This window comes from Parambassis ranga, chromosome 2 (genome assembly GCF_900634625.1).
Source record: "Parambassis ranga chromosome 2, fParRan2.1, whole genome shotgun sequence".
Taxonomy (NCBI): Eukaryota; Metazoa; Chordata; class Actinopteri; family Ambassidae; genus Parambassis; species Parambassis ranga.
The window spans coordinates 27,776,641-27,791,201 of record NC_041023.1 but is presented as its reverse complement, the minus strand read 5'-3'; the positions used below and the strand labels follow the sequence as shown (position 1 = coordinate 27,791,201).

At 45.6% G+C, this 14,561-nt stretch overlaps 6 non-coding genes across 6 annotated transcripts; all 6 read right to left on the bottom strand.

The window, feature by feature from the left end:
- Positions 1–2,385: 2,385 nt before the first annotated feature.
- Positions 2,386–2,458, bottom strand: trnar-acg (transfer RNA arginine (anticodon ACG)). Its single transcript has one exon. It is a non-coding gene; the product is annotated as a tRNA-Arg (tRNA).
- Positions 2,459–4,087: 1,629 nt separating this feature from the next.
- On the bottom strand, positions 4,088–4,160 carry trnar-acg (transfer RNA arginine (anticodon ACG)). The gene has a single exon. It is a non-coding gene; the product is annotated as a tRNA-Arg (tRNA).
- A 1,629-nt stretch (positions 4,161–5,789) lies between these two features.
- trnar-acg (transfer RNA arginine (anticodon ACG)) lies at positions 5,790–5,862 on the bottom strand. The gene has a single exon. It is a non-coding gene; the product is annotated as a tRNA-Arg (tRNA).
- A 4,569-nt stretch (positions 5,863–10,431) lies between these two features.
- trnar-acg (transfer RNA arginine (anticodon ACG)) lies at positions 10,432–10,504 on the bottom strand. The gene has a single exon. It is a non-coding gene; the product is annotated as a tRNA-Arg (tRNA).
- Positions 10,505–12,133: 1,629 nt separating this feature from the next.
- trnar-acg (transfer RNA arginine (anticodon ACG)) lies at positions 12,134–12,206 on the bottom strand. The gene has a single exon. It is a non-coding gene; the product is annotated as a tRNA-Arg (tRNA).
- Positions 12,207–13,833: 1,627 nt separating this feature from the next.
- trnar-acg (transfer RNA arginine (anticodon ACG)) lies at positions 13,834–13,906 on the bottom strand. The gene has a single exon. It is a non-coding gene; the product is annotated as a tRNA-Arg (tRNA).
- Positions 13,907–14,561: the final 655 nt, after the last annotated feature.

Genomic DNA, 14,561 nt, shown 5'->3' with positions numbered 1-14,561 from the left:
ACACTGCAGTAATTAAAGTCCATTGAAAGTTACGCTAACTGAAGACAAAGAGAGAGCTAACTAAAGCTAACAATAACAAGAGGCTTGTCTGTAGCTGATTAGCCGAAGCTAACGCTGTAAATGGAAATGTTTGCTAAAACACACTAAATGTAGCGTTCTCCCAGTCAAATGCTTTATAGGTGTAAACAACACAGAGGCCAGTCTATGATCAATTATTCCATCTGAGCCGTCGGTAACTGTGAATTTATCCTAGCCAGTAGAGCACCGGCTAGGTACGTTCATACATACATTGCTACACAAACGTAGCGCTTTACAATCACATACCAGCATGTACACAACGACACTCACTCACCGACACGTCGGAATCTCCGGTAGAAATTAATCTTGCAGACGGTTACTGGGGTAAATTATCCTGATAGCCGTCCACGGCGACGTAGCTCGGTAAAAGGCAATGACGAAGCCATAGCAACAGCGTCGTGACCGGGCCACATCCGCCTCAAGCAGTGGTCCGAGCTGTGATTGGCCGGCTCGTTGCCAGGGGCGGGGGCTGGCGAATCGTGGTAGAGGGCAGCTCTGTCATTGGTCAATTCGTGGTCAATTCGTGGTAGCACTCGGCCTCGTGGTTGGCCGTCGGCGGAGGTAGGCGGGAGCTGGCGAATCGTGGTAGAGGGCGGCTCCGTCATTGGTCAATTCGTGGTAGATTCGTGGTAGCACTCGGCCTCGCGATTGGCTGTAGGAGGAGGCGGCTTGCTCGACACACGTGAGACTGTATAATAACAGCTGTTGCACGGCAGCACCACACCATATAATTCCTCTTACAATATCTGCAAATAGTTTTGTGATGTGCAGTCACCGGTAATTACTTTCCATGGAACCTCTAGAACTCATAGCAGTACAGAGATGCAGGTGACATCTACAGCAGTGATCATGCAGTGGTTTTTATTCTGCATTGTGATCACAGCAACTCTGTTTTGATTTGAGGTCATGGCAGGCTCAGGTAAACTTGATGGCTTTGCTCAAGCTAGGCTTATTCAAACCCTCAAACCAAAGTTCACTCAAGAGGACACCAGGGACAACAATCTGGCCTTTTGGACTGGACAGTCCATATTGAGAAGGGTAGCAGCCTCAATGTGGAGGTGTAGAGGATCCTACTCACCGGTACTTACTGTTTGATTCCTACCACCCACTGGAACATAAGATGGGAGTCATCAGCACCCTGCAGCACAGAGCACAAACTGTACCTACCAGCTTCAGAGGGGAAGAAGAAGGAGCAACATCACATCAGGAAGACTCTAAAAACATGTGGCTAACCCAACTGGGCACTCATAAAAGCCAAAAAAGAAGACCCACCAACAGCAGGAAGAAGGACAACAACCGGCAGAGGAAGAACACTGCGTTCTATATGTGTCAGGAGTATCAGAGAAACTCTGTAGGATCTTCAACAACCATGACATCCCGGTCCATTTCAAACCGATGACAACACTGAGACACAAACTGGTTCACCCGAAGGATAAAACTCGCATGGAGAAACACAGCAATGTGATATATGCAGTCCAGTGCAGTGAGGAATGTCCTGATCTGTACATTGGAGAAACTAAACAACCACTCCACAGAAGAATGGCTCAGCACAGGAGAGCCATCTCCTCAGGACAAGACTCAGCTGATCACCTCCACCTCAAAGAGAAAGGACACTCCTTTGAGGACAACAATGTTCGCATCCTAGACAGAGAGGAAAGATGGTTTGAAAGAGGAGTCATGGAACCCACCTATGTTAAGCTGAAAAAACCTTCCCTTAACAGAGGTGGTGGTCTCAGACGTCATCTTTCTACCACATACAATGCAGTGCTTCCATCCATTCCCAGGAAGTTTCACTCCAAGTCACATGCTCACAGCAAGAACAAAGGGCTGCCTACCAGTCCCCCTCCGGCAGTCTCATAGTCGTTAGCCAGTCGTTAGACACACCTGGCACAGTCAGCCAGATCATCACAGGTAATCATGGAACCAGGACAAGGACAAGACTCAGCTGTTCACCTCCACCTCAAAGAGAAAGGACACTCCTTTGAGGACAACAATGTTCACAGCCAGATCATCACAGGTAATTATGGAAACATTTAGTTTGTAAGTTTTACCCAGACCCACCCACTGATGTCTGCAACCACATATAAACCATGTTTCCCTACCAAACAGTTAGAACTGATGGAGCTGTTTGGATGAGAAGCGAAAGGTCTTCAAGAAAACTCTGCAAGTCCAGACGCCTTGCTTCAATCTTCTCTACGTATGTCCATGAAAGCTGTTGCTGACCTGGATGACTAAGAATCTTCATCAAACCAAATCTGTATAGGAGGAACTGCAGCCTTGTAGAATACAACCTAAATAAAAACTGGTCGAGCTAGCCAGGAGTCGAACCTAGAATCTTCTGATCCGTAGTCAGACGCGTTATCCATTGCGCCACTAGCCCCCATGAGACTGTATAATAACAGCTGTTGCACGGCAGCACCACACCATATAATTCCTCTTTTACAATATCTGCAAATAGTTTTGTGATGTGCAGTCACCGGTAATTACTTTCCATGGAACCTCTAGAACTCATAGCAGTACAGAGATGCAGGTGACATCTACAGCAGTGATCATGCAGTGGTTTTTATTCTGCATTGTGATCACAGCAACTCTGTTTTGATTTGAGGTCATGGCAGGCTCAGGTAAACTTGATGGCTTTGCTCAAGCTAGGCTTATTCAAACCCTCAAACCAAAGTTCACTCAAGAGGACACCAGGGACAACAATCTGGCCTTTTGGACTGGACAGTCCATATTGAGAAGGGTAGCAGCCTCAATGTGGAGGTGTAGAGGATCCTACTCACCGGTACTTACTGTTTGATTCCTACCACCCACTGGAACATAAGATGGGAGTCATCAGCACCCTGCAGCACAGAGCACAAACTGTACCTACCAGCTTCAGAGGGGAAGAAGAAGGAGCAACATCACATCAGGAAGACTCTAAAAACATGTGGCTAACCCAACTGGGCACTCATAAAAGCCAAAAAAGAAGACCCACCAACAGCAGGAAGAAGGACAACAACCGGCAGAGGAAGAACACTGCGTTCTATATGTGTCAGGAGTATCAGAGAAACTCTGTAGGATCTTCAACAACCATGACATCCCGGTCCATTTCAAACCGATGACAACACTGAGACACAAACTGGTTCACCCGAAGGATAAAACTCGCATGGAGAAACACAGCAATGTGATATATGCAGTCCAGTGCAGTGAGGAATGTCCTGATCTGTACATTGGAGAAACTAAACAACCACTCCACAGAAGAATGGCTCAGCACAGGAGAGCCATCTCCTCAGGACAAGACTCAGCTGATCACCTCCACCTCAAAGAGAAAGGACACTCCTTTGAGGACAACAATGTTCGCATCCTAGACAGAGAGGAAAGATGGTTTGAAAGAGGAGTCATGGAACCCACCTATGTTAAGCTGAAAAAACCTTCCCTTAACAGAGGTGGTGGTCTCAGACGTCATCTTTCTACCACATACAATGCAGTGCTTCCATCCATTCCCAGGAAGTTTCACTCCAAGTCACATGCTCACAGCAAGAACAAAGGGCTGCCTACCAGTCCCCCTCCGGCAGTCTCATAGTCGTTAGCCAGTCGTTAGACACACCTGGCACAGTCAGCCAGATCATCACAGGTAATCATGGAACCAGGACAAGGACAAGACTCAGCTGTTCACCTCCACCTCAAAGAGAAAGGACACTCCTTTGAGGACAACAATGTTCACAGCCAGATCATCACAGGTAATTATGGAAACATTTAGTTTGTAAGTTTTACCCAGACCCACCCACTGAGGTCTGCAACCACATATAAACCATGTTTCCCTACCAAACAGTTAGAACTGATGGAGCTGTTTGGATGAGAAGCGAAAGGTCTTCAAGAAAACTCTGCAAGTCCAGACGCCTTGCTTCAATCTTCTCTACGTATGTCCATGAAAGCTGTTGCTGACCTGGATGACTAAGAATCTTCATCAAACCAAATCTGTATAGGAGGAACTGCAGCCTTGTAGAATACAACCTAAATAAAAACTGGTCGAGCTAGCCAGGAGTCGAACCTAGAATCTTCTGATCCGTAGTCAGACGCGTTATCCATTGCGCCACTAGCCCCCATGAGACTGTATAATAACAGCTGTTGCACGGCAGCACCACACCATATAATTCCTCTTTTACAATATCTGCAAATAGTTTTGTGATGTGCAGTCACCAGTAATTACTTTCCATGGAACCTCTAGAACTCATAGCAGTACAGAGATGCAGGTGACATCTACAGCAGTGATCATGCAGTGGTTTTTATTCTGCATTGTGATCACAGCAACTCTGTTTTGATTTGAGGTCATGGCAGGCTCAGGTAAACTTGATGGCTTTGCTCAAGCTAGGCTTATTCAAACCCTCAAACCAAAGTTCACTCAAGAGGACACCAGGGACAACAATCTGGCCTTTTGGACTGGACAGTCCATATTGAGAAGGGTAGCAGCCTCAATGTGGAGGTGTAGAGGATCCTACTCACCGGTACTTACTGTTTGATTCCTACCACCCACTGGAACATAAGATGGGAGGCATCAGCACCCTGCAGCACAGAGCACAAACTGTACCTACCAGCTTCAGAGGGGAAGAAGAAGGAGCAACATCACATCAGGAAGACTCTAAAAACATGTGGCTATCCCAACTGGGCACTCATAAAAGCCAAAAAAGAAGACCCACCAACAGCAGGAAGAAGGACAACAACCGGCAGAGGAGGAACACTGCGTTCTATATGTGTCAGGAGTATCAGAGAAACTCTGTAGGATCTTCAACAACCATGACATCCCGGCCCATTTCAAACCGATGACAACACTGAGACACAAACTGGTTCACCCGAAGGATAAAACTCGCATGGAGAAACACAGCAATGTGATATATGCAGTCCAGTGCAGTGAGGAATGTCCTGATCTGTACATTGGAGAAACTAAACAACCACTCCACAGAGGAATGGCTCAGCACAGGAGAGCCATCTCCTCAGGACAAGACTCAGCTGATCACCTCCACCTCAAAGAGAAAGGACACTCCTTTGAGGACAACAATGTTCGCATCCTAGACAGAGAGTAAAGATGGTTTGAAAGAGGAGTCATGGAACCCACCTATGTTAAGCTGAAAAAACCTTCCCTTAACAGAGGTGGTGGTCTCAGACGTCATCTTTCTACCACATACAATGCAGTGCTTCCATCCATTCCCAGGAAGTTTCACTCCAAGTCACATGCTCACAGCAAGAACAAAGGGCTGCCTACCAGTCCCCCTCCGGCAGTCTCATAGTCGTTAGCCAGTCGTTAGACACACCTGGCACAGTCAGCCAGATCATCACAGGTAATCATGGAACCAGGACAAGGACAAGACTCAGCTGTTCACCTCCACCTCAAAGAGAAAGGACACTCCTTTGAGGACAACAATGTTCACAGCCAGAGCATCACAGGTAATTATGGAAACATTTAGTTTGTAAGTTTTACCCAGACCCACCCACTGAGGTCTGCAACCACATATAAACCATGTTTCCCTACCAAACAGTTAGAACTGATGGAGCTGTTTGGATGAGAAGCGAAAGGTCTTCAAGAAAACTCTGCAAGTCCAGACGCCTTGCTTCAATCTTCTCTACGTATGTCCATGAAAGCTGTTGCTGACCTGGATGACTAAGAATCTTCATCAAACCAAATCTGTATAGGAGGAACTGCAGCCTTGTAGAATACAACCTAAATAAAAACTGGTCGAGCTAGCCAGGAGTCGAACCTAGAATCTTCTGATCCGTAGTCAGACGCGTTATCCATTGCGCCACTAGCCCCCATGAGACTGTATAATAACAGCTGTTGCACGGCAGCACCACACCATATAATTCCTCTTACAATATCTGCAAATAGTTTTGTGATGTGCAGTCACCAGTAATTACTTTCCATGGAACCTCTAGAACTCATAGCAGTACAGAGATGCAGGTGACATCTACAGCAGTGATCATGCAGTGGTTTTTATTCTGCATTGTGATCACAGCAACTCTGTTTTGATTTGAGGTCATGGCAGGCTCAGGTAAACTTGATGGCTTTGCTCAAGCTAGGCTTATTCAAACCCTCAAACCAAAGTTCACTCAAGAGGACACCAGGGACAACAATCTGGCCTTTTGGACTGGACAGTCCATATTGAGAAGGGTAGCAGCCTCAATGTGGAGGTGTAGAGGATCCTACTCACCGGTACTTACTGTTTGATTCCTACCACCCACTGGAACATAAGATGGGAGTCATCAGCACCCTGCAGCACAGAGCACAAACTGTACCTACCAGCTTCAGAGGGGAAGAAGAAGGAGCAACATCACATCAGGAAGACTCTAAAAACATGTGGCTAACCCAACTGGGCACTCATAAAAGCCAAAAAAGAAGACCCACCAACAGCAGGAAGAAGGACAACAACCGGCAGAGGAAGAACACTGCGTTCTATATGTGTCAGGAGTATCAGAAGGAATAAAACTCGTGGAATAAAACAGGTGGTATCAGAAGGAATAAAAAGGATAAAAAGGATAAAACTCGCATGGAGAAACACAGCAATGTGATATATGCAGTCCAGTGCAGTGAGGAATGTCCTGATCTGTACATTGGAGAAACTAAACAACCACTCCACAGAAGAATGGCTCAGCACAGGAGAGCCATCTCCTCAGGACAAGACTCAGCTGATCACCTCCACCTCAAAGAGAAAGGACACTCCTTTGAGGACAACAATGTTCGCATCCTAGACAGAGAGGAAAGATGGTTTGAAAGAGGAGTCATGGAACCCACCTATGTTAAGCTGAAAAAACCTTCCCTTAACAGAGGTGGTGGTCTCAGACGTCATCTTTCTACCACATACAATGCAGAACATAAGATGGGAGTCATCAGCACCCTGCAGCACAGAGCACAAACTGTACCTACCAGCTTCAGAGGGGAAGAAGAAGGAGCAACATCACATCAGGAAGACTCTAAAAACATGTGGCTATCCCAACTGGGCACTCATAAAAGCCAAAAAAGAAGACCCACCAACAGCAGGAAGAAGGACAACAACCGGCAGAGGAGGAACACTGCGTTCTATATGTGTCAGGAGTATCAGAGAAACTCTGTAGGATCTTCAACAACCATGACATCCCGGCCCATTTCAAACCGATGACAACACTGAGACACAAACTGGTTCACCCGAAGGATAAAACTCGCATGGAGAAACACAGCAATGTGATATATGCAGTCCAGTGCAGTGAGGAATGTCCTGATCTGTACATTGGAGAAACTAAACAACCACTCCACAGAAGAATGGCTCAGCACAGGAGAGCCATCTCCTCAGGACAAGACTCAGCTGATCACCTCCACCTCAAAGAGAAAGGACACTCCTTTGAGGACAACAATGTTCGCATCCTAGACAGAGAGGAAAGATGGTTTGAAAGAGGAGTCATGGAACCCACCTATGTTAAGCTGAAAAAACCTTCCCTTAACAGAGGTGGTGGTCTCAGACGTCATCTTTCTACCACATACAATGCAGTGCTTCCATCCATTCCCAGGAAGTTTCACTCCAAGTCACATGCTCACAGCAAGAACAAAGGGCTGCCTACCAGTCCCCCTCCGGCAGTCTCATAGTCGTTAGCCAGTCGTTAGACACACCTGGCACAGTCAGCCAGATCATCACAGGTAATCATGGAACCAGGACAAGGACAAGACTCAGCTGTTCACCTCCACCTCAAAGAGAAAGGACACTCCTTTGAGGACAACAATGTTCACAGCCAGATCATCACAGGTAATTATGGAAACATTTAGTTTGTAAGTTTTACCCAGACCCACCCACTGAGGTCTGCAACCACATATAAACCATGTTTCCCTACCAAACAGTTAGAACTGATGGAGCTGTTTGGATGAGAAGCGAAAGGTCTTCAAGAAAACTCTGCAAGTCCAGACGCCTTGCTTCAATCTTCTCTACGTATGTCCATGAAAGCTGTTGCTGACCTGGATGACTAAGAATCTTCATCAAACCAAATCTGTATAGGAGGAACTGCAGCCTTGTAGAATACAACCTAAATAAAAACTGGTCGAGCTAGCCAGGAGTCGAACCTAGAATCTTCTGATCCGTAGTCAGACGCGTTATCCATTGCGCCAAGGCTAGCGCCCATGTGTCGACGTTGATGCCACAAATCGCGCCACAAATCGCGCCGAGAGCGCCGGTTCGAATCCCGCTAGGTGCGTTAATATTTTGCAGTGAAATTACGCGAAACATATCGGTCGTTGTATGACATTTTACCGAGGTGACGTTATAATTAAAAACAAAGCGAAAGGAGAGTGATGCACACCGTTTGTATGTGACAAATTTCACGTGTCATTTGCTGTAATAGTCCAATTGCACATGCATGCATTGAATGGGATAAATGCAATCTGCTCGCTGTTTAGCTAATATGGAAAGAGCTTGAGAGGAACAGGATTGCATACAATAATTGTATCCTTAGTAACAAGCTGTAATGTGTTAATCTGCATTTTTCTTAACATCCTTTTTTGTATACCGACCTTGTCTGCAATATAAGGCTCATCAATGGCTCCAGACTCTTGATTAACACCCACAAACCCAAATATATAAGAACAATGGAAAAAAACCTTTTAGGTGTTATTACCATTTCAGTAACTTTTTGGGGGGAATATTGCTCACATTGAGCACATGTAAAGGACCAGTAGGAGTTTATTTGCAGTCTTTACTGCTCATAAAGCCTCTTAATATTAGTCTAAATTCATATTTGGATAAACATCATTTTTTATCAAAGTATTTTGTGAAATTAAATGGTATTTACAAACACTGAAATCAGACTGTATTTACAAATCCTGTAAAAACCGAACAAAAGCTTTTGTAATGTTTATAGCCTCATTTAATTGTGATAAAGGCAGATTCACAGTTTTAAGAATCCACACATTCCAGAGGTCAAACAATACTGTCTGGCAGACCTGTTGTTCAATCTACTATCATTCTATGAAGCTGTACATGCCCAACTACCTGAACATTATCATTAACTGAATTACACAGAGGGGGAAACTGATACCAAAAGAATGTGTTTGTTTACACTATATACACACTGATATACACTGCAGCAAAGATGCTGCGCTGGTGGCAGGATGCTGCAGTGAAGCAGATGCCGGGCTGGCCTCAAGATTCAGAGAAGAGATGGGGGTCTGTCTCCCCCAAACACCAGCTGCCTTTTAAACCTGGCCATTCTGCTGTATTGGCTGGCACGGTAAAGCTGTGCAGGTTGTCCCCTGCAGCCATGGTCAAGAGAGCTTCTCTCTGAGGTGTGGATGGCTTTGGAGACTCAATGGCTTGCTGAAGCACCTCGGTCTCCCGAGCCCGACTCTGCTTGTTGTACCTGAAAAAACAACAACAACAAAACAGTAGTTTTACAGAAGCAATATATTTCACAAATACAGCTGACATGGTTCACATACTTCATGATTTACTCACCGTCATGCCAGCATTGCTGTGTTCACCTCAGGCAGCTGGATGGTGGTCTCAGCCATCACACAGGCTTTGTTGACAACACACTGGTGTATGCTGATGAAGAGTCTCAGTCATCCAGGTCATAATCATAGAGATGATTGAAGCAAGGCAAGGACTTGTAGAGTTTTCTTGAATGGAGTCGAACAGGTCTGGCTGCCCTTGGGACCCGATGAAACACCTGGAAAATTAAGGCAGTGTGAAATATAGCAGTAAAAGATAAGTGTACATGCTAGTTTGAAAAATAATGACCAGATATTACAGTAGCTGTCTTATAATTCACAATTATAAAGCCTGCAGTGAGTGGAGGTGCTGTGGCAGATGTACCAGTGAGTGGAGGAGCATCCAGCAAGGGGACAGTGCCGTCCTCAAACTCCTCTGGCTCCAGCAAAGCGTAGCCTGTCTGGTCATATAGATACTCCACCCCATAAGCTCTCCTGAAAATCATACACACAAACACATCAAATCATATGTCATGTACTAATATATGCACTAAACCTAAATACAAATGAGTTTTTCCAGACATTAGGAAACTGTACCAGTGTATTTCCTTGGTGGTGTGTAGTCCACCAGCTTCAGGATCCATGTCTGTCAGTAACTAGTCCTAAAAGAACAACAATAGAAGAACAAGGAGGAGAAGCATAATGTTTATCAGAACACTAAGAGAGAGTTCCTCACTTTAACACAAAACAATAATTTAATTATAACAACTACATGATCATAGGATATTGAAAACCAATGCAGTGATGCTATGACACAGTAATACTACACTGCTCACTCAGCTGTTGCTGACCTGGATGACTAAGAATCTTCATCAAACCAAATCTGTATAGGAGGAACTGCAGCCTTGTAGAATACAACCTAAATAAAAACTGGTCGAGCTAGCCAGGAGTCGAACCTAGAATCTTCTGATCCGTAGTCAGACGCGTTATCCATTGCGCCACTAGCCCCCATGAGACTGTATAATAACAGCTGTTGCACGGCAGCACCACACCATATAATTCCTCTTTTACAATATCTGCAAATAGTTTTGTGATGTGCAGTCACCAGTAATTACTTTCCATGGAACCTCTAGAACTCATAGCAGTACAGAGATGCAGGTGACATCTACAGCAGTGATCATGCAGTGGTTTTTATTCTGCATTGTGATCACAGCAACTCTGTTTTGATTTGAGGTCATGGCAGGCTCAGGTAAACTTGATGGCTTTGCTCAAGCTAGGCTTATTCAAACCCTCAAACCAAAGTTCACTCAAGAGGACACCAGGGACAACAATCTGGCCTTTTGGACTGGACAGTCCATATTGAGAAGGGTAGCAGCCTCAATGTGGAGGTGTAGAGGATCCTACTCACCGGTACTTACTGTTTGATTCCTACCACCCACTGGAACATAAGATGGGAGGCATCAGCACCCTGCAGCACAGAGCACAAACTGTACCTACCAGCTTCAGAGGGGAAGAAGAAGGAGCAACATCACATCAGGAAGACTCTAAAAACATGTGGCTATCCCAACTGGGCACTCATAAAAGCCAAAAAAGAAGACCCACCAACAGCAGGAAGAAGGACAACAACCGGCAGAGGAGGAACACTGCGTTCTATATGTGTCAGGAGTATCAGAGAAACTCTGTAGGATCTTCAACAACCATGACATCCCGGCCCATTTCAAACCGATGACAACACTGAGACACAAACTGGTTCACCCGAAGGATAAAACTCGCATGGAGAAACACAGCAATGTGATATATGCAGTCCAGTGCAGTGAGGAATGTCCTGATCTGTACATTGGAGAAACTAAACAACCACTCCACAGAAGAATGGCTCAGCACAGGAGAGCCATCTCCTCAGGACAAGACTCAGCTGATCACCTCCACCTCAAAGAGAAAGGACACTCCTTTGAGGACAACAATGTTCGCATCCTAGACAGAGAGTAAAGATGGTTTGAAAGAGGAGTCATGGAACCCACCTATGTTAAGCTGAAAAAACCTTCCCTTAACAGAGGTGGTGGTCTCAGACGTCATCTTTCTACCACATACAATGCAGTGCTTCCATCCATTCCCAGGAAGTTTCACTCCAAGTCACATGCTCACAGCAAGAACAAAGGGCTGCCTACCAGTCCCCCTCCGGCAGTCTCATAGTCGTTAGCCAGTCGTTAGACACACCTGGCACAGTCAGCCAGATCATCACAGGTAATCATGGAACCAGGACAAGGACAAGACTCAGCTGTTCACCTCCACCTCAAAGAGAAAGGACACTCCTTTGAGGACAACAATGTTCACAGCCAGAGCATCACAGGTAATTATGGAAACATTTAGTTTGTAAGTTTTACCCAGACCCACCCACTGAGGTCTGCAACCACATATAAACCATGTTTCCCTACCAAACAGTTAGAACTGATGGAGCTGTTTGGATGAGAAGCGAAAGGTCTTCAAGAAAACTCTGCAAGTCCAGACGCCTTGCTTCAATCTTCTCTACGTATGTCCATGAAAGCTGTTGCTGACCTGGATGACTAAGAATCTTCATCAAACCAAATCTGTATAGGAGGAACTGCAGCCTTGTAGAATACAACCTAAATAAAAACTGGTCGAGCTAGCCAGGAGTCGAACCTAGAATCTTCTGATCCGTAGTCAGACGCGTTATCCATTGCGCCACTAGCCCCCATGAGACTGTATAATAACAGCTGTTGCACGGCAGCACCACACCATATAATTCCTCTTACAATATCTGCAAATAGTTTTGTGATGTGCAGTCACCAGTAATTACTTTCCATGGAACCTCTAGAACTCATAGCAGTACAGAGATGCAGGTGACATCTACAGCAGTGATCATGCAGTGGTTTTTATTCTGCATTGTGATCACAGCAACTCTGTTTTGATTTGAGGTCATGGCAGGCTCAGGTAAACTTGATGGCTTTGCTCAAGCTAGGCTTATTCAAACCCTCAAACCAAAGTTCACTCAAGAGGACACCAGGGACAACAATCTGGCCTTTTGGACTGGACAGTCCATATTGAGAAGGGTAGCAGCCTCAATGTGGAGGTGTAGAGGATCCTACTCACCGGTACTTACTGTTTGATTCCTACCACCCACTGGAACATAAGATGGGAGGCATCAGCACCCTGCAGCACAGAGCACAAACTGTACCTACCAGCTTCAGAGGGGAAGAAGAAGGAGCAACATCACATCAGGAAGACTCTAAAAACATGTGGCTATCCCAACTGGGCACTCATAAAAGCCAAAAAAGAAGACCCACCAACAGCAGGAAGAAGGACAACAACCGGCAGAGGAGGAACACTGCGTTCTATATGTGTCAGGAGTATCAGAGAAACTCTGTAGGATCTTCAACAACCATGACATCCCGGCCCATTTCAAACCGATGACAACACTGAGACACAAACTGGTTCACCCGAAGGATAAAACTCGCATGGAGAAACACAGCAATGTGATATATGCAGTCCAGTGCAGTGAGGAATGTCCTGATCTGTACATTGGAGAAACTAAACAACCACTCCACAGAGGAATGGCTCAGCACAGGAGAGCCATCTCCTCAGGACAAGACTCAGCTGATCACCTCCACCTCAAAGAGAAAGGACACTCCTTTGAGGACAACAATGTTCGCATCCTAGACAGAGAGTAAAGATGGTTTGAAAGAGGAGTCATGGAACCCACCTATGTTAAGCTGAAAAAACCTTCCCTTAACAGAGGTGGTGGTCTCAGACGTCATCTTTCTACCACATACAATGCAGTGCTTCCATCCATTCCCAGGAAGTTTCACTCCAAGTCACATGCTCACAGCAAGAACAAAGGGCTGCCTACCAGTCCCCCTCCGGCAGTCTCATAGTCGTTAGCCAGTCGTTAGACACACCTGGCACAGTCAGCCAGATCATCACAGGTAATCATGGAACCAGGACAAGGACAAGACTCAGCTGTTCACCTCCACCTCAAAGAGAAAGGACACTCCTTTGAGGACAACAATGTTCACAGCCAGAGCATCACAGGTAATTATGGAAACATTTAGTTTGTAAGTTTTACCCAGACCCACCCACTGAGGTCTGCAACCACATATAAACCATGTTTCCCTACCAAACAGTTAGAACTGATGGAGCTGTTTGGATGAGAAGCGAAAGGTCTTCAAGAAAACTCTGCAAGTCCAGACGCCTTGCTTCAATCTTCTCTACGTATGTCCATGAAAGCTGTTGCTGACCTGGATGACTAAGAATCTTCATCAAACCAAATCTGTATAGGAGGAACTGCAGCCTTGTAGAATACAACCTAAATAAAAACTGGTCGAGCTAGCCAGGAGTCGAACCTAGAATCTTCTGATCCGTAGTCAGACGCGTTATCCATTGCGCCACTAGCCCCCATGAGACTGTATAATAACAGCTGTTGCACGGCAGCACCACACCATATAATTCCTCTTACAATATCTGCAAATAGTTTTGTGATGTGCAGTCACCAGTAATTACTTTCCATGGAACCTCTAGAACTCATAGCAGTACAGAGATGCAGGTGACATCTACAGCAGTGATCATGCAGTGGTTTTTATTCTGCATTGTGATCACAGCAACTCTGTTTTGATTTGAGGTCATGGCAGGCTCAGGTAAACTTGATGGCTTTGCTCAAGCTAGGCTTATTCAAACCCTCAAACCAAAGTTCACTCAAGAGGACACCAGGGACAACAATCTGGCCTTTTGGACTGGACAGTCCATATTGAGAAGGGTAGCAGCCTCAATGTGGAGGTGTAGAGGATCCTACTCACCGGTACTTACTGTTTGATTCCTACCACCCACTGGAACATAAGATGGGAGTCATCAGCACCCTGCAGCACAGAGCACAAACTGTACCTACCAGCTTCAGAGGGGAAGAAGAAGGAGCAACATCACATCAGGAAGACTCTAAAAACATGTGGCTAACCCAACTGGGCACTCATAAAAGCCAAAAAAGAAGACCCACCAACAGCAGGAAGAAGGACAACAACCGGCAGAGGAAGAACACTGCGTTCTATATGTGTCAGGA